Here is a 26,650-nt window from a genome sequence, read left to right as displayed (position 1 = left end):
ATGGGATGAAATGCTGTACTAGAGAAAGGGTTCTGAACCCAAGATCAGGGGATCTGTGAATTTGGGTTGAAACAAAATACACTTTTATTCTTGCTATTACTGAAGTGAAATTTAGCAATTCCTTCAAATATGAATTTTAAAAATTGTTGTAATATTGAAATTTTTCCTATCTTGTTCTTTCCCATCTGGACCCCCACTGCCCTATCCCCCATTTGCTTGTAAGAACAATTATGTCCCAGAGAGGTTCCTTCAGTTACATACACTTCTGTTTGTGAAATGACATCATTAACTCATTCATCATTCTTGTCTTGTTATTGTTTTTTTTTCCATTCTTAGACTGAACTTTCAGAGCTCTTGCTTTTGAAAAGTTGAAAGATCTCAATTTTGAATATTGTCATGTTTTCATTGTTTTATTTTATTTTGTGATTTCTTTTTGTCATTTTTGTCTATTCTTTAAAAAAAAATAAAGCTATATACAGCTTGTGGATTAAACAGAATAAATTTCTATATTTAAAAGAAAAAAAAATTGTTCTAAGAAGGACTCCACTAGTTTTACAAAGGAACCTATGATACCAAGAAAATAAAAAAAAAAAACTACATAAGAGACCCTGTAGACATGATGTTAGGCCTGAAATATAGTAGTCTTGGCTTTGAATGTCACCTACTAGACACTTAGTAGTTGTTTGATTCTGAAGAAAATACTTAAACTCTTAAGAACTCAGTTTTATAATTTATAATCTACAAAATACATAATATAATACTAATTACTTCACTATTTTTTTGGGGGAAACATTTTATATGTATTAAAGTGAATTTGCATTATTATCATTTGCAAGTCCACACATTAACAGAAGGAACATCAATATTAAAGTTCCTGAAGATTTATTATTGCTTTCTTTTTTATATTAGATTTCTTTTGTTGTTATATTATGCCTTCTTTCCTCTCCCACATATCCTAAAATCTTTTTTTTTTAAAGGCAACTAAATTGCATAGTGAATAGAGCACTGGATTTCATATCAGAAAGACCAGAAATCTAATCCTGTTTCAGATACTTCCTAGCTATGTGACCCTGAACTAGCCATTTAAAAATCTGTCTATCTGATTTTCTTCAATTGTAAAATAAGGATAAAATGGAAAAAAGGATAAAAAACTACTTCTTGGGAGATTTTGTGAGGAACAAATAACACAATTTTTGTAAAACAATTAATGTGATTTCCTGCCACATAGTAGAATTTGATAAATGCTCATTGTCTTCCCTTCCCCCTTTCAAGCTATTACTAGGTAAACTGGCTGAGACACTTATGATTTTAACAGGAACAGGTTGTAGAATTTTCTTTACTTCTGCATTCATGGGGATGGGCTACAAGGTTCAATCATTTTTTCTGACTAGTTTTATGACTGATTCCATCTTCTTTGCCCTTGATATATTGGCTCAGTGGGCTGTGTGACAACACTGGGGAGTCTAATGAGGATATTATCTGAAGGTGATTATGAGAGAGTAAACCTCCAAATCTCTATTATCCCATCAAGAAGCTTAACACAAATGGGATCATCGTGGCTGGCAAATTCTTCCCAAGGTCTGTAATGAGCAGGTGACATTTCCCATTTGTTATTTACTTGCTTCCTATCAGCAATAGCATCCTCATTAGTTTGTTTTTTTTTTCCTGATGTGCCCCAAACCATAGAATTAGATTATCACTTAGGTATTGGCAATTTTCTGTGACTGCCTACAACCCAACAATGTGATTTTTTTTTAAATTAAAACATGTGGATAATGAAAAAATCCTTCTGATCCAGGAAATCCCAGTGATGAATAAGCCTGCACTTGCTCTGGTATACTGAACTCCCTAAGAGTAATTAATAAGCCATTTTGGATAGCATGTCTATGACTATTCTGTTCTCTGTGCACATTTAAAGGACAGTTCTTTGGGAAGAAAATAACATATCTTCTGCAACTTGAAACAGAATGAAAAGTTATTGTGTTTCCCTGTAGCACTTAGTTATTTCAGCTATTCCAAGTACAGAGAAAGTATTAGAACTCCAATGAATATAGTTGCAGAAAATATAATTTAAAAATATTAATTGATCATCTGTCTTATGAAGTATATGTAATATTAAGATGAATAAAATATGGTTCCTAATCTCAAGTAGCTTGTAGTTGAGTATGGTAGTAAGGATACCCTCAAATAGATCTATTATCTCATTAATTTGGAAGTTTCTAACTATTATACTGATCTCAAAAAGTCTATGCTAACTTATCGTGGCAATTCTTGCCTGTGTTCTTAAATATTTTTGCCACAGGTGTTTCACCCAATAGATTGGAGGCCTTCTTTATTTTTTTCTGATATCACAAGAGTACTAATGGACCTTATTCACCTATTCATTATCAAGTGATCGTCCCATCTACTTTCCCAATCTTATAATCCTTCAATGTCTTCTATTCTTGCTCTTTGAACTTCTCTGTTGGTTGTGTGTTATAATGTGTCTTTTCATTGTGATGTGTTCAGGAACTAGTGATTCCTAGTACAAATGATGGGGTTTGGGTTTGAGGCACCAGATAATGAATTGAGGAGAGCAATTGTCACCAAAAGTTGGGGTTCAGTCATATGAAGAATTCATCATGACCATTCTGTTTGCCAAAAGATAGGTCAATTTAGGAGAAGTAGTTACAGACAAAAATGAAGAGCTATAATATGCAACAGGAATGGTAATTATTAAGTAGAGTTAGGAGAGCATATAACAATTGACAATGGAAAAGACACATTCCTTAGTGGAACTTACAAAGAGGAGGATGCCCTTAACTGACAAGCTAAATCCATAGAGGAGTTTAGCACCCTAAAAGAGTTAGTTAGCTATAAAAAAGGAAAGACACCATGGGGAACAGTGGGGGAATGAGAGGAAAGATACCATGAATCATGGGGAAAGAAGAAAGAGAAATATACCATTTCCATTATAAATCTGCCCATGGCCCATGCCATCTTTGCTGAACTCCTTTGGGTTAAGATATCTTGAAAACAAACATTTCCCCAAGGCCAAAGGGAACCCATGTTCATGGGTTGTATAAACCCAGCTGAACTAAATGCCTTTCCTACATTATTAAAACTGTAGAAAATGACTGATATTAAGAAACCCACTTGCCGTATAGAGATTTCCCATGTTTAACCAATTCTTTTTCATACCATAGTTTATATCTATTAACTCAAGAATGCTTTTTATTGACTTGCACTGGAATTGCAAGCTGTGAGCTTTCTTTAAATCACAAGATCCTAGAGTCTCCCTCTAGCATAACTGATTTATTTGAATTAACTTAGTGTCAGCTGATATAGAGAGAAATGTATGCACTGAAAGACATTGTGAATGATAAATTGTCAAGAAGTGATTGGTGGTTGATTTGATATTGAAGTTGAAGAAAAGGGAAGAGTAAAGTATGACTAAGACTGTGAGACTAGTTGAGTTGGAATACTATTGTCAAGTGTTGATAAGATAAAAGTAGAGAATAATTTTGTGGCAAAAATAAGTTCCTTTTTTTTTAAACATGGTGATTATGTTGTTATGGGGGTATCCAAGAAGTTCTGTCCATTAAGCAGGTGCAATCACAGACAAGTTCAGAGGAGAAGTTAAAGCTGAAGATATAGATATATCATTTACCTAGAGGTAAGAGTGGAAGTTGTGGGATTAACAGAGATACCCTGGTGAAAGTAAAATTAGAATACTGAAATAAATGTGTAATTTGGTAATTAGGAATAGGATTTTTAAAAAAATCAAAGCTTCAGTGAATGATATTAGATTTGATACATAATTGTATATTAATTTAGGAATAAGATATTTATAAAGTCTGATACATATGGCTTGCAGAACTATTTATATACATTGCCTCATTTAAACACACAAGATAACACAGGTATTTATCTCTTAATTTTATAGATGAGAAAACAGTAGCTTAGATAATTGAGAGATTTGTCCATCCCCCAAAGCTAGTTTCAGAAGAAAGATTTAAATGTGTTCCCCTAATTCCAAATAAAGCACTTTCCCTTCTTTTATACTATGCTACATGTTCAAAGCTTGAAATAAAAGAGATGGAATTTGTACAAAGTAGCAAATCAGACTTTTGGGAACAAGTGAAATTTTGGCTGATAGATGAGGATGCAAGAGCTACTATGATAATCAAAAAAAATTAAGTATGTTATTGATAGTTTCATATGCATTTTCATATTATTATTCTGTTATGGAAATGCTTATTTTATTTTAAAAATTAAAAATAAAATGAATATTTTCTTAAAAAACACAATTATTGAATCTAATTTCTATGTAAGTATAATATAAAGAGAAATGCTATTCATAAATTTGGTATCTAACTTTTGGGAAGTCACAATAAGAGTTTGCAAATAGACAACTAGAAAAACAGTGTCAATGCTACAGGTCAGTCAAATTCATTTTTAAAAGCATCTGTAGAGATGAAGCTACCCATAGAGTGAAATCACTGACATTTTCACTATTTTGGAATTTCTACTTCTAGACAGATAAGATGATGAAAGTCTTTGATATCTTGACTACAGTGTCTTAAACAAACAAGGATTATTTAGCCTCCATTTAGGGGGATTAAAAGAGGACTTCTGCAACTGTAATTCCCTTGAAAGTAGGATTTGTTTTGTTCTCCTTTATATCATTATCTGTATCTGTATAACATAAATTAGTCACTTTTGATTGAAATAAATATTTTTGATTGGTGGATTGGTTAAGGAACTCCCAGTATAGAAAATTCACCAAGGTTTGTCAGCAACTTTTTGGTAACATAGATAATAAGATTATGGATTTTAGAGCTGAAAAGTAATGTTATTTTATTTTATTCTCAATAGTATTTTATTTTTCAATTACACATATAGTTTTCAATATTTTTTTCTGTAAAATTTTGAGTTCCAAATTTTTTGTCCTTCCCTCCCTTACTTCCCCTCTCCACAAGACAGCAAGCAATCTGATACATATTCATGAACAACCATATAAAACATATTTCTATACAAATATTAAAAATTACATAAGATTGAATTGTTCTGTGTAGTAATTCTATCCTGAGATTTTTAACTTCTACAAAGGTTTTTAGGTGCTTACCCAATTCCCAAAATATTGCTTTTTAAGATAAAGTTCCCAACCTTTTTTATGTCATGGATCCCTTTTGGTAAATGTCCTTAGAATTGTGTTTTTTTTTTTTTTTTTGGTTGTTGTTGTTGTTGTTGTCGTTTTGTTTTTGCCGGGGAGTTGGGGTTAAGTTATTTGCCCACAGAGGTCATTTATTTTGAATAGAGTTGTAATTTTTCCTACGAAGTTACAAATCCTTTTTGAAAACTCTTCTTGGAGCCCTGTTTTACAACATTACTATATTATGCCTAAATGATATAGAAAATTTAATTTTCCCATGATTTGTTTCATAGACTAGATTATTACCTTCTATCCTTTGATTATCTATCTATATACCTTGGTTTTATAAATCACCTATTGACCTTTTATTCATTCCCTGATTTATTTCTCAGCTTCTAAATTCCCTATTAAAAGCAATGCTTATTGCATTATATTAGTGCTGAAAAGGACTTCAAAAATTACAAATTTAGAGTCCAAACTGAACTCTCAAGTACTCTAGTCAATTCACTCACTTTATAAGCAAAATTATGAGGCCTAGGAAGTTGTAAACATCACAAATAGGATTGGAAGCCTGATTCTCTGATGCTATAGCCAGTGTTCTTTGCATTAGATTACTATAGCCAGGCTTTAGCTTCACTAGCATAGATAATAAATGATAAAAGTCTCAGAACTCCTTCTCCAATAATTGCAGTGATGCCATCAATACAAAAACAGCAAAACTGGGGAAACAAATCTGGAAAAATGAAAGCAGAACTGTTTCTTATTCACCTCTCCTCCAAATAAATCATACCAGATTAAAAACATAGGTGTTGGGAAACTAAAATTCTCAGAGTAAGTTCACTTAATAGCCACCTGAATGCTATGTTTTCCAATTTGATTTCCTATTCAGATGAAGGCAAATTTAAATTCCATCTTCCTGAGCATGATCCTATTGATTCAGTTAACTGAAGAAATTTAAGCATGCACATTATTCAAGTGAGAACTATCAATAACTTGAACTCTGAATGTTTTCTTTACATTTACTCTTTTCCACTTGGTAATAACATCTTTTCCCATGTGAATTATACTAGTTGCCGTTAAATATAATTTGTAAGTAGAATTCAATCATGCCTCTTCATAACATGGAGCAAGCTCAGATTCTATTCAAGTAAGAACATTTATTTCAAATCAGAGACCTATTACTTCCCAGTTTTTGTAGTAAACTTACCAGGCCATTAGAAATTTAGACCAAAAAAAATGTTATTTTTTGGTTTACATAGTGAGATGTGGAGCAAACAGGTCATTGGGAAAGAAAAAGAGGTCTTTTTCAAAACTCTTTTTTCTCCTCATACCTGCTGGGATAGATACAAAAGATTGAAAGTTTGTAAGGGATAATCTTTCTCAAAAAGAAAAAAAATTGACTTTGATACCCCAACTTTTATAATCAGGTATATATGCGTGTGTCTGCATTTGTCTGTCTGTATATACATGATCATACACCTGACTCACCAACATCCTTATCTTTCTAGGTTGATGCAATTCCTACATTGCCTTTGGAGCATTTTTATATGTCTTGCAACTCATTTCAGTATGCTAATTAAATAGTGAATAGGAACCTCTTTGCTTGTAGCTATATATTTGAAACTAGGATACTTTCAAAAGGCAATAATCAACCTCATCCCTTTTCTTGATTAGACTTTGTCTAATCTTGTACCACTCTACTGAAAGAAAATGCTGTGATAAAAAAAATCCTTAGAGTCTCCTTATCCAAGGTCAATATCAGGTCCACAAAATGGACCTTGGTTCTTAGTTTTGGTATTTGTCTTTCTTGTTAGAAACTATGATCTTGTGGGTATTAAAAAGTTGAAAGATGTGCGCTATTGGAGGTGTGAGAGTCAAGGAATAGAAAGGGGATTGAGTGCATAGTATTCTCCTGGTTCTTCTCCTTTCACTTTGCATTAGTTCATATAGGTCTTGCTATGTTTTATTTTATTTTTTTGAAACCACACTGAACTCTTGTTTTTTCTTATGATACAATAGTATTCCAATAACAATAACACGCCACAACTTGTTCAGTTATTTCCCAACTGATGAGCACACTCAATTTCTAACTCTTTATGACCACAAAAATATTTTTGCACATAAATGTCCCATTCCTTTCTCTTTGATCTCTTTGGGGTAGAGACCTAATAGTAGCATTACTGAGACAAAAGGTATGCATAGTCTTATAGCCATTTGGATATACTTCCAAATTGTTTTCCCGAATGATTGACTGGCTCATAATTCTACTAAGAGTTTATTGGTGTAACTATTTCTCCTCAACTTTTGTAGCATTTATCATTTCTGGTAGATGTGAAATGGTATATTTCTCTAATTAATAGTGATTATGGGGATTTTTTTATGGCTCAGAGAGTTTTGATAACTTCCTCTGAAAGCTGCCTATTCATATCCTTTGACCACTCAACTGAAGAATGACTCTTATTTTTATAAATTGGATTCAGTTATTGCTTAGTAATTTTTTATTGTATCTGATTTTCTGTGATTCCATTTGAGGTTTTCTTAGCAAAGATACTGGAGTGGTTTGCCATTTCCTTCTCCAATTGATTTAACAGACGAGAAAACTGAGGCAAACAGGGTTAAGTGACTTGCCCAGGCTTATACAACTAATGATTGAGGTGAGATTTGAATTCACGAAGATGAATCTTCCTGACTTCAGATGCATCATTCTATTCACTGTGACACCCCTAATTTGATTCAGTTCCCTATATATTTAAGAAATGAGACCTTTGTCAGAGAAACTTCCTATAAAGATTTTATATTACTTCATTGTCTATGTGGTTTCCCTGATAATTTCTTTATTTAGGTTTATTTTTGTTTTTTACTTTGTCTGAAATCATGATTACTAATTACCTCTGCCTTTTGTACTTTAGCTGAAGCATAATAGAGTTTGCTCTAGCCTTTTATCTTATCTCTGTGTGAATCTTTGTTTCAAGTGTGTGTCTCTTGTAAACAAGGTATTGTTGGATTTTGGTTCCTAATCCATTCTGCTCTCTGCTTCTATTTCATGGATCAGCTCATCTCATTAACATTCATAGTTATGATTACTAATGGTGTATTTCCTTCCATTTTATTTTTTCTATTTATCCTTGCCCTTCTTTTTTTCTCCTTCCTCAAAAGACCTTTTGACTATTATAAATATCCAAATTAACTATAAAGAACATATGAAGTAACACACTATCTCCATCCAGAAAAAGAACTGATAAATAAAAGTATGTATAAAATAATTTTACATATATATGTAAATGCATGTGTGTGTGTGTGTGTGTGTGTGTGTCCACTCTTTGTGGATAATAGAGATTTGACCATCTCTAGTGTGAATAGAAGAGAAGAAAAAAATTCATGATAACTGTGTTATATATTTAAAAAGAATAACAAGTTGTACATAGATTTGCAGTTCCAGATGCAATCATCTTTTTTTTCCTTATATTTTGTTAAATAAATGCTTGTTTTATCCCACAAATAAAAAAAAATAAGATACATTTAAAATTTTTAAAAGTGTTTTATTTATCATCATTGCTTTCCTTAATCTGCCTTTCCCTTTATAATTTTTCCTTCCCCATATCTCTATCCCATTCTCTTTCTATTTCCCCATTAAGCCAGATAAATTATTACACCCAACTTAATATGTGTGTATATATTTCATCCTTGAACCAATTGGTATGCAAGTGATGTTCAAGCTTTGCCCACCACTCTTCTCCCTCCCTTGCAAAAGCTTTTCTTTGCATATTTCTTTTATGTGAGGAACATTTCTTCATTCTACTTCTTTCCCTTCCTCTTTGGTGCATCCCTCTTTCTCACTTTTTAGATCATTCCAAGCTAATTGACTCAAACTCATCCCATCTATGCAGATTCCTTCTACTACTAATCATGATAAAGCCTTAATAATGATAAAATCCTTGGCAATTACAGGTATCATATTCCCACATATGATTGTTTGAGTTCCTTATAACTTCATATTTCCCATTGTATACTTCTTTTGAGTCTTCTGTTAAATATTATTTGTTCTATTTATCTCTGTGCTCTTCATTATGAATGCTTAGAAGTTTTCTACTTCATTAAATATTCTTTTTATTTTCCCTGAAGGATTATATCCAGTTTTGCTGGATAGATTATTTCTGATTTTAATCCTAACTTCTTAGACTTCTGGAATATTATATTCCAAGCCATTTACTCCTTTGACATGGAAGCTGCTAAATCTTGTGTGATCCTAACAATATTTGAATTGTTTTTTTCTGGGAGCTTGCAATAGCCTTTCCTTGACCTGAGAGCCCTGCAATTTGGCTATAATATTCCTTGGAGTTTTCATATTGGGACCAGTTACAGGAGATAATCAGTGTATTTTTTTTTCAATGTCTCTTTTACTCTCTGTATCTAGGATATCAGAGCAGTTTTTCTTGATAATTTATTGAAATATGGGGCAGTTAGGTAGAATAGTGGATAGAGCACTAGTGCTAGAGTAAGAAAGACATAAATTCAAATCCAACCCCAGGAACTTGACATAAACTGTGTGACCTGGGCAAGTCATCTAACCTTGATTGCCTCAAGAAAGGAGGGAAGAAAGAAGGTTAGCCTCTTTCTCTCTTTTTTATTTAAATCATGGCTGTCAGGCATACTGATGATTCTTAAATTGTCTTGCCTTGATCTCTTTTCCAGGTCAGATTTTTTCCTAATGACATATTCATTTTTTCTTCTCATTTTTTTATCATATTTTATTGTTTCTTGATGTCTCATAGAATCATTAGCTTTCAATTTCCAATACTAATTTTTAAGGAATTCATTTATTAAGTGAGTTTTTGTACCTCTTTTCTCCATTTGGCCTATTCTGCTTTTTAAGTACTGCTTTTCTTCAGGGAATTTTTGTGCCTCTTTTATATTAGGCCAATTCTGTTTTTTAAGATGTTATTTTCCTCAGTATTTTTGTGCCTCTTGCTAAGCTGCTAATTCTCTTTTCAGAATTTTCTTGCATTGCTCTCATTATCCCACTTTTCTTTCTTAAATTATTCTAGGGAATCTGGTTGGGCTCGGGTCCAATTAACATCTTTCTTTCAGGCTTTGAAGTGTTGATGTTTCATATTGTTGTCTTAAGTTTGTGTCTTGATCTTCCTGCCACCATAGTAGCTTTCTGCAGAAATACTCTTTTTTTCATTCTTTGCTCATTTTCCATTCTATTTCTTGACTTTAAACTTTATGTTCAAATTGGGCTCTGCTTACTTTGGGGTCAGAAGGCACTGTTCCAAACTTCAAGGCTTTCCATGATGCTATTTTCAGAACTAGTTATGGGAGTCTACAAGTTTTGATGCTTTTTCACTGCTCTCTTTGTCTGATCTTTACTCAGAAAGGGCTGTTGTTCCCCTGCAGCAGAAGTGCTAGCACTCCTCTCTGTTGTGGATCTGTGATCATGATCCCTATTCCTTTATGAGCACTAGTGCTCTTCTCCACCCTGGAATTGTAACTGAAAAATCTGTATGGTTATTATCTTTTATTCTCAAAGAGGACCAAAATGATATGTTAGAGTCAAGTTACATTGTATCTGACTGTAGCTCATTATAACAATACAAGTTCAGAATGCTCTGCCACAGGTCAGACACAAAGAATCTATGTAGAGTGGTTTCTCTACTTTTGTGTATCTCACATTTCATAGAGTTGCCCATCACCACCACTTGCATCCAGTGCTGGCAAAGGATCACTGTTATTTCTGGCCTGTTTTTCAACTCTCTTACTGATTCTGGGCTGAAAACTCCTGAAGTTGCTGCTGTTGCTCCTGTTGCCACATCATGTGCTCTGGACAAATCTTCGCCCTCAGTAACACAGACTTCTCTTGCCAACTTACTAAGTTGTATTAGACTGGAAAACTGTATCATTGTGAGAAAATCAAAATTTTGTTCATGTGTTATTTCACAATTGTTTGTTTGGAGAGCAATATTTAAGATAGATAATTGGTTTGCTGCCTGCACTCTAACATCTTCAAAAATCTCTTTATAAAAGCTAGTTGGACCAAGCTGATTAATTCTATCAACTAATAAATAATATCTAGAAGCACATCTCTGTGTGTGTGTGTGTATGTGTGTGTGTGTGCACAAGCACACATGCAGGGCAGAGATGGTGGCTTTTGAGCTGTATAGCACAAGAAAAAATACTTTACAACACTTTAAGGCTATCCTTGGATTCTGAAGGGACAACTAGGGCAGTGCAACTAGGGATAAAGAAAATGAATCTAGTTGTTGTTGTTCAGTGTGTTCAATTCTTCTTGATTCCATAAATCTAGAGTATGCCTCATATACTAGTAAGAAAATTCTGTCTCAGAAAAATTAAGTGACTTGGATAAGATCACTCAGGCCACAAGTGTCAGGGAGCAGTTGTGAACCCAGATTCTCTGACTCTAAATCCAGCATTCTTTCTATTGTACTAAATTGTTTCATACATATCTTTATATGCTTATAAGTTGTATATATTTGCTTCTATAAAGGTTCTAAATAGGCACCTGTCATATCAATTCACATTCTGCTCCCAGTCTAGATACCAATGAAAGAAGTCATTAAGAAAAATATAAAAAGCATAAGGTAGATTATCAAAGTAAAAAAAGGAGGTAATAATGGATAAAAGAATTATTTTTGGCTGTAATTTTACATTGGCTTACATAGGTTGGTACATTGTTGATGTTTCTCTTCCTTTGCAAACATTTCTCTTGACTTCCAAAAAGCCCTTATATGAACTGTAAGGATTAATGAGGCCTTGGCTTAGTGTTCCACTTATATTGTAGGATTTTCAGAGAGCTGAAGTATGCATTAAGAGTCTGTCAGAGAACAAAATTCAAAGGCTTAGTCACTCACCATAGTTTACCTTTTCTCCCCTTTCTCATACTTTGTCACTTTACAATCCCTTGTCATCACCTTTAAGTATTCCCTCCTATATTCTAGTCTCTAATGATGAAATTGCTCCCTTCATCACCAAGGTCAAATGTTTTATATATACTTTTGATTCTATTCCCACCCACTCTCTCCAGAAAATATTTCCCCATTATCACCTCTCCCTTCTTCAGTTCCTCCCTATCTACTGGTTCCTCCCATGATACCTAAAATATTCCCACATCTCACTTGTCCTTAAAAACTGTTAATATACATCTATATCTATATCTATCTATCTATCTATCTATCTATCTATCTATCTATCTATATGTATGTATGTATTCTGCCAACCTACCCCACTAGTCAACATTCTATATCTCTCCTTTCAATCTCTGCCAAACTTGATGAACTAATTTTCTACATTTTATGCTTTAATTTTCTCTCCTTTCATTATCTTCTCTTTAATCATTGCTCAACTGAAACTGTTCTCCAAAAAGTTACCATTGATCTCTAAACTGGCAAATCTAATGGCTTTTTTCTCTAAACTGGCAAATCTAATGGCTTTTTTTTTTAGTCTTCATCCTTCTTGAACTTTCCACTACATTTGATAAAATTAATCACCCTCTCTCCTGTTTTTCTCTTTTCTTTGAGTTTTTAGGATACTGTTCTCTCCAATTTCTCCTCCTCTTTGTATCACTGCAAACCATTTCAGTATCTTTGCAGAGAAAACACTCAATGGAGTCATGAAGAGTTGATGTGACAGAAATAGCTGGAAAACAGCATCCAATGCTTAGTCTAGTGCCTGGTATATAAAAGGTACTTACAATATGCCTGTCTATTTATTTAAGAGATTGTAGACTGACCAGATATCAGAATAGAGTGATCTTTATTGGAGCTTTTACAAAATATTCATTTTAATATCTGGGAGAAATGATGATAGATGAATTTCAGGAGTTTCCCATTAGCTTCAGTGCCTGATTGGAAAAGTACCCTTAAACTATGTTCTGGTGAAGGTCTTTCTAATTGTGATTGTTTCTAAATGTTTTCCAACCCCAGGAAGCAGCAGATAAATTGCTAAGGAAGACCCAAGCCCAAAGCTAACATCAAAATAGATGTGTTACTAGATGTGTTAGCCTGATCAAGTCACTTAACTTCTGTTTATCTTAACCCATTGAGGAAGGAAATGGCAAAACACTCCAGTGTCTTTGACAAAAAAAAAAAAAAACCCAGAACAAAAAACAAATGTGGTTATGAATAGAATCCAAATAATATTCCATTATGTACATTTAGTACTATTAGTTTAATTATTCCTCAGTAAATGTATATCTATTTTTCTTCCAATATTTGCTACCAAAAAGAGTATTGATGTTATAAATATTCTAGTGTATATGGAGACTTTTTTCTAGTTATGAGTCCCTTGAGATATGTCCAGCATTGGAATAACAGAGGAAGAGAGAAAGAGAGGAAATAGAGGAGAAAGAAAAGTGAAAACTTTGGTTAAAAGATATAAACATTTTAGCCATTTTATTCACATAATTCTATACAGCTTTCCAAAATGATTATGCCAACTTATAACTCTAACAATAATAATAACATAATAATGTTCCTATCTTCCAACAACTCTTTCAGCATTGATTACTCCTGCTTTTTGTCACTTTACCAATTTACTGAGTATAAAGTAAACTTTAAGTGTTGTTTTGATTTTCTTTTTTCTTATTAATAGTGATTTATACAATTCATCCATTTTATACCAACACTTGAAAAATAATGATTATTAACTTTTACATGTGGCTTTAAAGTTTGCAAAATCCTTAATTCTTTTATTTTGGTTGTAATTTCTTTCATTTGAAACAACCCTGACAAATAAAAACTAGAGCTATTATTATCAGAAGTTTTCAGATGACTTGTCCAGAATCAAATAATTAGCAAGTTTTTAAAATGAGAATTAAACACGACTCTTTAATTTTTTTAATATACTGGAAATTTTATTGGCATAAGAAAATACAAGTAAGAAATTTCTCTCTATCAATGAATCAATAGCAAGGACTCTGAGAAGAGAAGTAGTCCACAGTTGCAATGTTAATATATGTCAGAGAGAGTACTTGAACTCATGTCTTCTGGACTTGACTTGAGTCTTTCTATATCACCACCTAGTTATTCTCTCCTTTAAAGTAGATATTAGTTTCTTTCCTATAGTTTTTTCTAATCATGGATTTATTTATAGTATCTTTTCACTATGTCACCTGATATAGTGCCTCTGAGAATGACTCTTTGGCATGAGGACGCTTGAGGACATCAACTGAACACAGAGCTGAGGAAATCACATTTCAATATCTGCTACAACAATGGGATTAATAGCTAAGGTTCAGACTTGTGCCCCAGACAGAATGTTAAAGAATGTCTAGCCCAAGATGAGTAATAGATGAATATTTCCTGGCTCATATACTCCCCACAGTGTTTTTTAGAATCTACTCTGATCTGGTTGATAAGTGATCTTTTTAATTTGTCCTGGTGCTTCTTTATAACTTTGAATTACAGAGTTAAAAGTCCTCTTTATGGACACTGCTGGGCTTATTTAACAGGATCTGTGTCTTTTTTGTATCTGATCTCTGTTGGTGGTATCATTTATGTTGAAGGATTAAGAAAATGAGTAGCTAACCTTATTGTGAATATTCTTGTAGTCATGTCCTTACCATAAAATAAAACATAAAATGCTCTATCTAGAAAGTTTTAAAACTAGTTAAACAGGAAGTTTATTTTCCTTTCACCAAAGTATTTGTTTATCATTTTTCAAGAGACTATTATTTGCTCAGTAGTCTTTCATATATTTATCAGTGACTTAAGAGTGAAATGGAGTGCACACAATAAAATTATGGATGCCACTAATTTAATACAGAAGATATTAATATTTAAAATGCTGCTAGCAAATAAACTATGGGACATTAATGTAATAGGATATGACAAAGCAATTAAGATGGACAATTATAAGGAATATAAAGGAATCTGAGAAGACATTTTTGAAATGATAGAAAGCAAAAAAAGGAGAATCAGAAGAAGGAGGTACACATTATTCTTAAATGAAGGAAAACTAACAGAAACAAGGAGATGAAATAATCTTCATGTGGACTTGGAGAAACATAAAACATAATGGTATTCTATTCTCTAAAAGTAGTTTAAATATAAATACAAAGGGAGTAGAGTTTTTCATATCAGTGTTTAATGTGGAGTTTCCAATGAAAAGATTTAATTATAAAAAATAAAATGGCTACAGTAATATTGAATGTATGGTGATCATCAATAAAATGGAGTTATGCTATAAAGATAAATTATTTACAGAAAATTAATAATCCCATCAATTAAAACATAGAAAATAGATAATTCTAAAGGAAATGAAAATGTTATGCTTTTGATATGTGGGCAAAGACATAACTCTATAGTCCTCATCTCTAGCTTGTCTTCTAAGAATAAGAAATCAGCATTTTCATTTTATAATAGTTATTGTACTGTGAAGAAACTTTATCAGCAAAAGTCATGAATAAGAGAAATATACTAATAGAAGAATAGTAATCTTGTGACTAATTGTACACATGGTACCACAAGACAGGCAAAGGATAGGACTGATCAGGTCTACTTTGAAGTTGTGCATTTTAAGACAATTCCAGAGGGATACAAGGGGAAAAAAGAGATAAAGAATAGCTGTAACTGGGCTTAAAGAAATGGAAGCTGTGATGAGATTAGCATCAATAGATCAAAACTTTAGACTTGGAAGGGGGACCAAGATGCCATGAGTCTGATATGCTCATTTTTATAGATGAGGAAACTGAGGCTCAGAAAGGTTTAAATAACTTGCCTGATTTGGGATTTGACCTGTTTTTCTGGCTCCTAACATAGGCACAACACCAGACTTCCTGATGCTTGTATATATTAATGGTGTAAGTAAGTTTAAGAAAATTTTCTGAGTCAAGGAGAGGTTAAATTTCTTGGGTTGCACCATTCAGTTGATAAATATATGATCAGGATTCTAACTATGACTTTTCTGATTTTAAGTCCAACACTCAGTCCACTATAACATATTGCTGTTTAGATAATTCATTTCAAATCTATAAGAGCTTAATTTAACAAGAAAATGATCAGAAGTGCTCTGCCTACCCAAAAATTATGAAAATGAGTACAAATCACAACCAGAAACATCAGTTTGAGAGAATCACAAAAGAGTCAGTTTTAGGAAGAGTTTTCTGTCAGAAAAGATTATAGGAAAATTCAGTCTCACTTTGAGATGAATTGACAGTCTTTAGACTGGAAAGACTAAGAATCAAATAGTTTTTCCAGCTTAAAAGGACTATAAAAATAATTCAATCCAACCCCTGCTTTTAATTTAATTTATTTCAGTAAGACATTTTGATATATCTATTTCCTAAAAAAATATCCAAATAATCTTTCCTTGAGTATATTACCCCCAAAAAATTGTTAAGCAAAATTACTTTATATCTATGATGGTGAGTAAATAGATTGCTGATTTTTAACAGGAAAAAAAGAATATGTACTTATATTTTTTTTGTAGTTTGCTAACATCATTGTCCATTGAATAAATGAAAAAAAAAAGCATTTATAAAACTTTAAGTGCTAGCAAATTGTTAAGTGATGTGAATATGAATGCAAAATGCAGAATTGTCCTAATTCTCAAGGATCTTACATTATAATAAAAGAAGAGAACAAATATAAGAAAATAGTGGCTAGGGAGGGATATTTAGGTCTGTGGTATAACAGATATGATATAGGAATGGAACAATAAGAAACAGATTAACATTTTCTTCAGGAACTTGTTGATTTGATTGATGTTCTCAAAGCTAGAAGTGGAAAGTCTCTCTCTCTCTCTCTCTCTCTCTCTCTCTCTCTCTCTCTCTCTCTCCTCTGTGTGTGTGTGTGTATGTGTATGTGTGTGTGTGTGTGTGTGTGTGTGTGTGTGTGTGTGCATAGATGGAGTAGAAGAGACATGGGGGAAGATCTAGTAATACTTAAGATCTTACAAATGCAAGGGATAGTGATGACTGGTGTGTGTAGTTTGGGGTTAGTGAGGTGGATTAGAAATGTGATGTCTCACAATTAGAAACCCATTACAATTGGCTTGAGTTTTTTATCTTACACTGTCACCTTGATTTAGATTGTTGTAATCACAGATAATATTATTTTAGCTCTGTTTTCTTTCCTCTGTATTACTTCATACAAATCTTAGGTTTCTCTAAATTCTTCATATTTATCATATTAATGATGTCAAATTATTCCATTATAATTTTATGCCTCCATTTTTTCCTCTTCCCTAAATCAGTGGGCACATGCCTGGTTTCTAGTTGTTTCTTTTTTCCACAAACAGATCCTAATAGTAACAGCTTTGCACTTTTAAAAGAAAATCCAGCCAGAGAGGACAAGAAACTTAAGTCCTCCCAAAAGATACATAACAAAAAATAATGGATGCCCATATGTCTGCTTGCTTGTACATACTTACAAGGTAGAATCAGAATTGTTTGTAGGCACATTATAATATGACACATGCTGAGGAGGCCCCATGTTAGAATATCTCCATTATCCTGAGTCATGACATTTTTATGATCATAATGAACTTAACATTTGCTGTCACCAATGCTGTGATTTAGATTGTATGGATACTATTAATTCTATGTTATTGAGACTCAGAAAATTAGTGATCTGACTAAAATCACACAACTAAGAAGGGCTGAAGCTGCAACTGGAACCTGAATTTTCTGACTTCTATCTTTCAATACCACTGTACTACCTCATGCTACACATTATTACCTCATTAATCTTTTGTAATCATAGCTCCAATAATATCATTCTCCCATGCTATTTGCATACAGAAAAAAAAATCTCTACTAGAAGAGGCCAGGCAACCAGACATTGGAGATACTTTTGCAAGCATCTTTTCCAAAAATTCCACTTTATTTTTTGTTTTATTGTTTTTTTTTGTTATTATTGTTGTTGTGTTTTATTAATTTATTTTTATATAAGAAGGCCTGTGTTCACATCTTGACACTAAGATACTAACTGTATAATCCTGGATAACTCACTTAATATTTCAGTACCCTAGACAGCTCTCTAGTCTATAAATGCTACATTGGGAGAGAAAATCTTTTCATTCAGCAGTTTACTATCTCAATGGATCATAAGTCGAGTTTATTTCTTCTTTATCTGGATTCATTTCCAAACACATTCATATAACACAGTGAACCTTTCCTTGTAATAAATATTGATAAAAAATTTAGCAATACCATTTGATGTATCAACCTTATTTGATAATATTTTACATTATTTTATACCCATAGCATCTCCAATGAAAAGAAAGGTACATTTCCTCAACTCTTTTCTGGTTCCTAGTTTTACAATCTTTTCAATAGATTTATAGATAATGAAACTGAGATTTAGATATGAACTGTAATTAACAATTTCCTCCTTTTTGCTCCTATAATAATATATTGAATTGCTTTTGACCCTTAATATTCCTTGCACTTTACTATGGCTATTTATGTTCTTTATCCCTATGACTAGACTCTAAACCTTATGAGAATAGGTATTGTGTCTTAGCTATATAGCATCACTTCATCATAGCATAGAGCCTTACATAGCTCTAATATTCACCTCAGATTTGTAATGCTTTCCAAATTTGTACTTATTTACCATTTGTAAATACTTATAATAATTATGATGTTACTTCCCAAGGTTGTTAGGAAGGCACTATACTTGTCAATTCATTGGCACAAGGAACTTCTAGTGAGGAAACTCTCTTTATCAATGCATATCAATATTTGTTCCAAAAATTGTTTTCTTAGGGAATTGTTTGGTTCACTAAGAAAATAAGTACCTAAAATCACACAACCAATATTTTTTTTTAAATTTTTATTTAATAATTACTTTATATTGACACTCGTTTCTGTTCCGATTTTTTTTCCCTCCCTCCCTCCACCCCCTCCCCTAGATGGCAAGCAGTCCTTTATATGTTGGATATACAACCAATATTTTTTAGAAATGGTAATAAAATGCTGGTTTTCCTGATTCTGAGGTTAACTCTTTATCCATTATTACATAATATCTTCTTTTTTCTCTTCCTGTTCCTTTTTCTCCTCTTCTGTTTCCCTCTCTTCCTCCTCCTCCTCCTCCATTTTCTTCTTCTAATATGCTGGAAAAGACTTATTAATCAATGAATTGGGTTTTTTCCAAATCATTAAATAATAAGACCATAGTTTTTCAGTGCTCATTTTTAGATAATAAAAGATTTCTTTCTTGATAAACATTATTTCCCAAGTAACCATTCCCTTAGATAGAAATTTAGTAAGCATCAATTTCCTATCTTTAATCACTAATGTCACCATTTCAACCAATGTCAATCAACACGAATCTATTAAATACTTATTATATGTCAGGTACTATTTAAATTCTGGATATACAAATAAGTTTAAAAATAGTTCCTATCCTCAAGAAAGTTGCATTCTAATGGAGGAGGTAACACATATAAACAAAAGGTCAATGTCAGATACAAACAAAGTAGATGGAAGGCAATGATAAGAGAAAAAGGCATTTGGGGGATGAAAGAAGAAGCCTTTTACAGAAGGCAGATTTTTTTAGTTGAGTCCTTAAAGAAGCCAAAAATTCTAATAGGCAAAGGAAAGAGCATTCCAACGGAGACAGCCTGTACAAAGATCTGGAAATGGGGAGATGGTGTGTTCTGTCGTAAATAGAACAAAATAATGAAGAACAGAAGCAAGAGATTATTTTATACAATAATTGTAATATTATTTTATGAATGAGTAAACAAGTTATTTTGACTATTATAAATACCCAAATTAACTATGAAGGACATATATATAGAACAATGTTATCTATAGCCATAGAAAGAAATAATAAATAGAATCATGTATTCAATAATTTTATAAATACACATATGTGTTTATATACATATATATTTATTTGTGCTTAATGCTTAATGGTAGCCATCTTTAGGGGAAGGGAAGAAAGTAATTTACATGATAATTTTGTTGTATCTTCACAAAGAAGAAAATAACAATTTGCAGTTTCCCAAAGATCCCAACTTTTGGGATAAGAATTCACTATTTGACAAAAACTGCTGGGAAAACTGGAAATTAGGATGGCAGAAACCAAGCATGGACCCACACTTAACATCATACACCAAGATTAGATCAAAATGGATTCATGATTTAGGCGTAAAGAATGAGATTATAAATAAATCAGAAGAACATAGGATAGTTTACCTCTCAAACTTGTGGAGGAGGAAGGAATTTGTGACCAAAGAAGAACTAGAGATCATTATTGATCACAAAATAGAAAATTTTAATTATATTAAGTTAAAAAGCTTTTGTACTAATGCAGACAAGATTAGAGGGGAAGCAATAAATTGGGAAAACATTTTACAATTAAAGGTTCTGATAAAGGCATTATTTCTAAAATATATAGAGAATTGACTCTAATTTATAAGAAATCAAGCCATTCTCCAATTGATAAATGGTCAAAGGATATGAACAATTTACAGATGATGAAATCAAAACTTTCTACTCATATGAAAGGGTGCTTCAAATCACTATTGATCAGAGAAATGCAAATTAAGACAACTCTGAGATACCACTACACACCTGTCAGATTGGCTAAGATGACAGGAAAAGATAGTGACAAATGTTGGAGGGGATGTGGGAAAACTGGGACTCTGATGTATTGTTGGTGGAATTGTGAATGAATCCAACCATTCTGAGAGCAATTTGGAACTATGATCAAAAAGTTACCAAACTGTGCATACCCTTTGATCTAGCAGTGTTACTACTGGACTTATATCCCAAAGAGATGTTAAAGAAGGGAAAGGGACCTATATGTGCAAAAATGTTTGTGGCAGCCCTTTTCATAGTGTCTAGAAACTGGAAAATGAATGGATGCCCATTAATTGGAGAATGGCTGAATAAATTGTGGTATATGAATGTTGTGGAATATTATTGTTCTATAAGAAATGACCAGCAGGATGAATACAGAGAGGTTTGGAGAGGCTTACATGAATTGATGCTAAGTGAAATGAGCAGAACCAGGAAATCATTATACACTTCATCAACAATACTATATGAGGATCAATTCTGATGGAAGTGGATATCTTTGGCAATAAGAAGATCCAATTTAGTTCCAATTGATCGGTGATGAACAGAACTAGCTACATCCAGTGAAAGAATACTGGGAAATGAATGTGGACTGCTTGCATTTTTGTTTTTCTCCACAATTTATTTTTAACCTTTCTGAATCTGATTTTTCTTGTGCAACAAGAGAACTGTATGAATATGTATACATATATTGTATTTAAGATATACTTTAACATGTTTAACATGTATGAGACTGCCTGCCATTTAGGGGAGGGAGTGGAGAGGAGGGGAAAAGTTGGAACAGAAGGGATTGCAAGGGACAATGTTGAAAAATTACCCATGCATATGTTCTGTCAATAAAAAGCTATTAAAATTTTTTTTGCAGTTTCATTGTAATCATCTTTTTATTGTATAATGTTATGGAAATGCTTGTTTTACTCCATAAATTAAAAATAAAATAAAATTTTAAAATGACAGGTGGGCTAATATAACTAGTTTATAGAGTATATGGAAGCAGTAGAGTATAAGGAGAAGCTAGATTGTTAAGAATTGTTATAAAATTGTTTCAGTGCTAACTTAAGGTTGGTTGAGAATGTTCTTATAAGTAGTATCCTCTCAAACTCAGATTTATGGGTTCTTCTTCTCTATCTCTAAGGGTAATTGAGTGCAAAGATCCCTAAAGTGAGAGTCTGGAGACCTAGATTCAAGTTCTCTTTGTTACTAGCTTAGTAGACATTACATAAGTCACTTTACCTCAGTGTACCTCAGTTTCCTCATTTGTATTATAAGAGATTTGGATTTAATGATCACTTGAGATCCCTTTCAGCTCTAATATTTGTACTTCTACATGTGCACATGAATATGCTGACTTTTCTTGCTTTCTATCTCATTGATAGCCTTAAATTCACTCTGGTATAACCTGCTTGGTAATAGGGGTAGGATAATAAGATCTAGTTATAGAGTGGGATTTCTTAGTTTTGGGGGTTCATGGAGTCCTGGTGAAGCAAAGGACACCTCAGTGTAATGTTTTGAAATGAATAAAATATAACCCATAGGATTACAAAGGAAACCAGTAATATTAAAATTGTTATAAAAATATATTTTAAAAAACCCACAAATTCACTGACTCCAAGTTAAGAACTTTGATTTAGTTATTGGTCAGAGCTAAGTGATGAAGAAGAGGGAAATGTTAGAGAAAACATCAAAATTTTACCATCTGTTCTCTGGGCTCCAATAAGTAAATTTTGCCTTATTTTGGCTTAAATAAGAACACTTCCCATTTTCAAATCTTACCCCTGTTCCTTTCTATGTCTCCATTATCAATAATTTAATTAATAATTATTTATTAAGCATCTACTATATTATAGGCATCATGCTAAGTTCTGGGATGCAAAAAAGCAAAAGACAATACTTGCCCTCAAGAAGATTATAATTTAGTGAGGGACCCAAATGTAAACATAGACAGAGAAATTTATTTGCAGAATAAATTTTAAAAAAAATAATTGAGGGAAGAGACTAGGGTTAAGAGTGATTGGGGAAGACTTCCAATAAAAGTTGGGTTTCTAGCTGGAACTTGAAAGAAGCCAGGAAAGTCAGGAAATAAAGTCAGGAGATAAATATACAGGAGACCAGAGTTATTGGATCATTATATGTAATATTCCCCAATTGCAATGTCAAGTCAAAAAGCATTAAATGCCTATTATGTTTCAGGCATTGTGCTAAGCAATGAGCTTCTTGAGGTCAGGAACTGTCTTCCTTGCTTATATTTGTATCTCCTGTGCTAAATATATTTCTAGGACATAGTTAGTGAGGATCTGAGTGGAGAGGTTGACTCTGTGCATAACAGGATCTCAAGCCATAAAGCGGGAGTTGCTCTCCCTAAAGGGAGAGAGGAATGAGCAGTCCAAACCAAATCTTCAAAGCAAAAGGACACTTAATGAGATATATCTGTTAGGTATGGAGAAGACATGGTCCTCTTCTTATAATTTTTGTCTTTGCTTGTGTCTCTGTGCAGAATGTCTGCGTTATGTCTGTTTTGTGACCTAAATTTTGTTGCAAAAAAAGAAAAAGGCCTGACTTTTTCCTGTATATTTTAGCCTGGCCATGCTTGAGGCTACAGAAAAGTTAGCTAATTTTTGATAGCAATGATTGGGGAGTTTGGCAATTGGTTATTTATTTATTTATTTATTTTTATAACTTTTTATTAACAGAACCCATGCCAGGGTAATTTTTTACAGCATTATCCCTTGAACTCACTTCTGTTCCGATTTTTCCCCTCCCTCCCTCCACCCCCTCCCCCAGATGGCAAACAGTCCTATACATGTTAAATAGGTTACAGGATATCCTAGATACAATATATGTGTGCAGAACCGAACAGTTCTCTTGTCACACAGGGAGAATTGGATTCAGAAGGTAAAAATAACCCGGGAAGAAAAACAAAAATGCAAGCAGTTTATATTCGTTTCCCAGTGTTCTTTCTTTGGGTGTAGCTGCTTTTGTCCATCCTTGATCAATTGAAACTGAATTAGCTCTCTTTTTCGAAGAGATCCACTTTCATCAGAATACATCCTCAAACAGTAACGTTGTTGAGGTATATAATGATCTCCTGGTTCTGCTCATTTCACTTAGCATCAGTTCATGTAAGTCTCGCCAGTCCTCTCTGTATTCATCCTGCTGGTCATTCCTTACAGAACAATAATATTCCATAACATTCATATACCACAATTTACTCAACCATTCTCCAATTGATGGGCATCCATTCATGTTCCAGCTTCTAGCCACTACAAACAGGGCTGCCACAAACATTTTGGCACATTTCCCTTCTTTAGTTATCTCTTTGGGATATAAGCCCAATAGAAACACTGCTGGATCAAAGAATATGCACAGTTTGATAACTTTTTGAGCATAGTTCCAAATTGCTCTCCAGAATGGCTGGATGTGTTCACAATTCCACCAACAATGTATCAGTGTCCCTGTTTTCCCACATCCCCTCCAACATTTGTCACTATCTTTCCTGTCATTCTAGCCAATCTGACAGGTGTGTAGTGGTATCTCAGAATTGTCTTAATTTGCATTTCTCTGATTGGCAATTGGTTATTTCAAGATTGCAAAAGTACTTAGCACAAAACAAATGCTATATGTTTAAATTATTTATTGGATTTATTTAATCTATGTTGAGGGAACATTTTGTTACAAAGACATGGCCAGATATAAATTGGAAATTATAAAAGATAGGCAGATAGAATTATAGGCCATTAGGAGACATTGGAGGAGGAAAGATTTGGCCAAAATACGGGCTTCTGAGGATTGGGTGTGTCAGAAGCTAAATTGTGAATGCGAAGTTCCTCTAAATCCAGAGGAAATAGTTTATAAAAAATCTCTGGTTGCTTGAGGTTCACCTCTTCCTTTCACAAATAAATAAGGTGGGAAGAGGAAAGAGAAGATTTTGGGGCTTGGAAAGGTGAATATTTAACTCTCCCTCCCTCACACTGGGTGTGGCTGCTTTTTAGAAGTGAGAACAAATTGCACTCACAGGAACTCCCTCTCCCTCTACCCCCAAGGTTAAATTAAATTAGTTTAACTTTTTTTGTTGTTGTTGTTTATTTTTTTTTATTGTTTAAAAGAATAGTTTACATTTACATGGGATTAATAACTGAATGTTTGTTTCTACTTTTCAAATCTATGGCTGCTTTAAAGAAAGGTCATTTTTGATGCTGTATCAAAGATTCCACTGCTTAGCAATGCAAGAAACTTCTCTGAAAATGATTATTTCTACCAAGGTCTCCATCTGTCTTCAGCAAATTATTTAATATTTATTTAAGTACATAATAGTCTCCTTGTTTAATGACTATGATAACAAATATGATCTATAAAGTTTCTAGATCAGAATTTTAACCTGATATACCTGCACTAGTTTTGACTGTGTTTTGCAAGCACATTTGATAGGTTATTCACAATGGTATGTGTGTGTGTCTTGGAATTGTAAATGATATTCTTTTGAGTTCTGAATCTGATTGCTTGAAATGTCTAGGTAGATGTCTTATCTGGGAAGGAATTAGGAAGACAACTTTAGCTTCTGCTTAAGGTGGGATTCTTCTGACTCAGTTTCCTAGTTCTATTTCTTTGTTTCCTATCTGATCAAACAGATCTAAGAATGTCTTATCTAAGAATATCTTACCCTGTCATATATGGGCTCTCAGACCTCAACCTGTAGGACCTGTTTTGTTGTTGTTTGTTTGTTTGTTTTTGCTGAGGCAATTGGAGTTAAGTGACTTGCCCAGGGTCACACAGCTAGGCAGTGTTAAGTGTCTGAGGTGACTTTTGAACTCAGGTCCTCCTCACTTCAGGTTGGTGCTCTATCCACTGCACCACTTAGCTGCCCCTGAAGAACCTGTTTTAATGCTATTATTATTATTATGTGCCTGCTTTTTTCCTCTTATAGCAGTGGAATATATGAGGCACAATATCTGGAGATATTGCCAAAGAAATGTAATGCTGGAGAAACTGAGGCAGGAGACAGATTAGAGAGTTTTTAATATTTTATTAATGGGAGAACATAATTGACTGGACAGGACTCTTGTCTCAAATTATCCAGTCAGATAGAGATAAAATAGTGGGACCAAGTTGGTCCCCGGGCTGGAGGAGACTGTTATCTCAAAGAATCCAGTGTCCAGCATCCAGCATCCAGCCAACCTCCAGCAATGAATGGGAAAACCCCAACTTCTTAAATACCTTTTCTCTAAACAAAGGAAGGGGTAAGAAGCGGGGGGAAAACTTCTGTCAGGATGGGGAGGGCCATAAATCCTAAAAACCCAGAGACAGGATGTTTGAATACACAGAGATAAAAATGTCAGTGAATAATATCTTGGAATATTTTAGAGGATATTGTAAATTTTTGAGGGCAGAAAAGAATCAAATAGTCTACTCTCTTGTTTATCTTGTTAACAATTTATAACATTAGAGCAAATAGTCCTCAGTCTTAATGGGCAGGGGTGGGAGGGATTACAATTTAGGGGATTGAGACAGAACAGTTAAGAAAACTGAGACAAGGGAAACTAGTACAGGGAAACTGAGTCAGGACAGTTAAAGAGAATTGTGGCATAACAATACAAGTATGTAGATGATATCTTGACCTGCAGCCCAGCCCTGGAGACTTCTCTGCCTGAAGCCATAAACCCTTTAACTCTCTTGCTTTCTCACTTTTGCCTAACACTTTTTGCTCATTAGAAGAGGAAGCAGTGAGTTTTATCATTCCCAGATCAGACCAAAGTTTATAGAACTCTGAATCCTGAAAGCTAAACTAATCTCTCACTTGGGCCTTAGCCCTATGTACATTAATGGAAGGCAGGGCCAGGTCCTAGAGGTCTCTGGAACCCTATCCTAGATCTCGTTGCTTACTTCTCAAAGAAACTTGGTGTCTTTGAGGTGCCTCCCTGCCTTTGAACTAGCTACCACAGCCCTTCTAATTAAGTCAGCTCCTAAACTCATCC

This window comes from Antechinus flavipes, chromosome 4 (genome assembly GCF_016432865.1).
Source record: "Antechinus flavipes isolate AdamAnt ecotype Samford, QLD, Australia chromosome 4, AdamAnt_v2, whole genome shotgun sequence".
Lineage (NCBI taxonomy): Eukaryota > Metazoa > Chordata > Mammalia > Dasyuromorphia > Dasyuridae > Antechinus > Antechinus flavipes.
This window is presented reverse-complemented; position numbering follows the sequence as displayed.